Raw genomic sequence first — 2,907 nt, forward strand, 5'->3', positions numbered from 1 at the left:
GTGGTGTAAACGTCCATAGAAATTAACGGTAAAGATTCCTAACGCAAATATGTATAGTAGTATATGTAGTATAGTGTGAAAAGCTGTGGCACTACTGCGCCTGCACTCTGGCAAAAAAAAGTGAGTAAAGTGGCTTAAAAAGCTTTATTTTGACTCACATGACACAACTAAGCATTTTAGATTTATCAACTTTTCGCGGCGGTTTCAGCCATATGGTTTTCACAACCGTTAGGTTCCCCCCCGTCTTACACTCAGTTTCCACATTCATTTTTCCCATTGACTCTCAGATCTGGTCTCACTAATCGCGAAATAGCACCCCGAAGGCGTCAACAAGATGGCGGCCGTGTGTCCTAACTTAATACAGGAAGGAACTTTGCTGCTGCTCACCTGGGCCAGCGACACACACACACACCATTCATCATCTAATTATCATGGTACACACACACACACACACACTGACCATTTACCATCAAATTATCTAGCCTGATTGTCATCGACTTTCAAATCTCTTTTCAAGACATGGTCTGACCAAGAAGATCACAATTAACGCTCCCAAACGGCCTGGTTACCGTATCCCAAACGGCCTGGTTAGCGTATCCCAAACGGCCTGGTTAGCGTATCCCAAACGGCCTGGTTACCGTATCCCAAACGGCCTGGTTAGCGTATCCCAAACGGCCTGGTTATCGTATCCCAAACGGCCTGGTTAACCCGCCTCCCAAACGGCCTGGTTAACCCGCCTCCCAAACGGCCTGGTTAAGCTGCCTCCCTCGTTCCCAAACGGCCTGGTTAACCGGCCTCCCTTGCTTTGCTTCTGGTCGAGGCAGGGCTGGACTAGGGAGAAATAGGGCCCGGGCACATCTGGCTTAAAGAGCCGCCCCAAAATTAGCGGCGCATAACTGACTCACATATCTGAAAATAGGGGCCAACAAGGGTGCAGGGCCCACCGGGAAATGCCCGCTATGCCAGAGGCCAGAAAGGCTGCTCCGAGGTTTAAACCAAACATTTTCTTTGTCCCAATAGAGCGTCTCAGCTTAAACCACGTCACTGCTTTGAACATTCCTCTACCCAGGGCCGTTGGAGCTGCTCAAAATTGATTGGTTCCAGACAAAATGGGAGCAGTTCCCCAGCCCTCCGGAGCTCAGCTTGTAATGGTGCATGCTAGGGCTGTGCAATATATCGTATTTATATCGCAATATCAATATTCATCATATATCGTGATATCAATATCAAAATTCATATATCGTGATATTTTGTCATTTGACTTTTGCAACGCTACGGTGCAGTATGGCAGCCAAGGGATTAAGAAAATCGCAGGGGTGGTACATCAGAACTAGCTCTATGTCCAGAAAAATAGACGCCTCTCTAGTCTCGCGCTCTCATCAAGTCTACATTCACGCAGACTTATTAGACATTATGCTACTAGAAAGCACTGGTAACTAGAAAGCCGTTATGCGTGTTACTCCACTAGGATAATAGTGGCGGCGGTAGGGAATTTCGTATATATCGCTTCAAATATCGTGATATCAATATTTGCAGAAAATATCGTGATATTGATTTTTTCCAATATTGAGCAGCCCTAGTGCATGCTGGGTAGTGTAGTCAGAGAATCTCTAACAGGGAGAAGGTTCAGTCTGATTGGTTCCCATTGTAGCCAGTTAGCTTTGCATGCATACTGCAGTAACTATGGAGTGTCCACTAGTTGGCGAGCGTAGGTCAGTCCTTCATGTGGGAAAATGTATGGAATGGAAAGGGGAATCCATATGCTAAATACATTGCTACTGCGATTTCCAGTCACAAATATTATCAACAAAACATTCCTGGTAAGCACTATGACTGTTGTTTAACAATAGGCTGTATTGACAAATCGTTCAGGTGTGTGGTGTTACCACAGATACTCTAGGAAGACCAGATACGCCACTGGTTGATTTCACGGTGTATTTCCGGTTGCCGAAACGAGGCAGGTTTGTATTAGTTCTATGGCAGATTTAGAACTGAAGGGGCAGTTCCACCCTTATCCACGTGGTGGCCCGGAGACCAGAATGAATGGAGCCCTATGGAGCAAAACCCCTCATGGTGCCTTTATCTCAGTATATGATTTTTTCTCGTGTAATTCGGATGTTGCTTTCGAAAGACTATATATAGAAAATACCCACGGCTGAGTTTTAGATGTTTTGAGCCACGCATATGCTTAAAATTAAGATTTTTAGCATCTAGCTCCATTGGGTCCCATTCATTCTGGTCTCCGAACCATAGAACTAATACAAACAACTGGTACAAAGGGGCTTAATAGCGAGTGGCAAGGCTCTTCTATAAGGGCTCTGGTTTTACAGCAGGTTAGAAGATTTCAACCTGTACTCGCTAGCATCGCGCTAATGTTTATGGGTTTGGCCTGATAAAAATTGAGCTTTGTGACCCATTATATAATAATCTAGTGGCGCAAAATAATCGAAACGCTACTCAAATGGGGTCTTATTATTTCTAGCTTCAAACTTAATATTATTTCAGGACAAAAAATGCATAAAAAAATCACAGAAATTATAATGGTAGAAAACTCCCATTCATTTTGCACTAAGGTAGGATTAGGGTTAGCCAGTTGCGGCTAGTGGCTAGTTCCGTGAATGAACACCCCCTGGTGTAGTGTAGTGGTGCATGCTGGGTAGTGTAGTGGTGCATGCTGGGTACTGACCTGGTCCAGGGGGATGTATTCTCCATGCTGCTCACAGCCGATATCAAACACGTACTTCCCCACACCTGAGGGCTGCACACACACGCACACACACACACACACACACGCACACACGCACACACACACACACACGCACACACGCACACATGCACACGCACACAGACACACAGGCACACACGCACACAGGCACACACACACACACACGCACACAAAAGCACACA

At 45.6% G+C, this 2,907-nt stretch overlaps 1 long non-coding RNA gene across 1 annotated transcript in view; it reads right to left on the reverse strand.

The window, feature by feature from the left end:
• LOC134444224 (uncharacterized) overlaps positions 1–2,758 on the reverse strand; it is a 6,335-nt gene extending 3,577 nt beyond the window's left edge. Inside the window, exon 1 of the long non-coding RNA XR_010033893.1 lies at positions 2,687–2,758. This is a non-coding gene — a long non-coding RNA (uncharacterized LOC134444224). The remainder of the gene's footprint in view (positions 1–2,686) is intronic.
• Positions 2,759–2,907: the final 149 nt, after the last annotated feature.

The sequence above is a fragment of the Engraulis encrasicolus genome, unplaced genomic scaffold (genome assembly GCF_034702125.1).
Source record: "Engraulis encrasicolus isolate BLACKSEA-1 unplaced genomic scaffold, IST_EnEncr_1.0 scaffold_479_np1212, whole genome shotgun sequence".
In the NCBI taxonomy this organism is placed as follows: domain Eukaryota; kingdom Metazoa; phylum Chordata; class Actinopteri; order Clupeiformes; family Engraulidae; genus Engraulis; species Engraulis encrasicolus.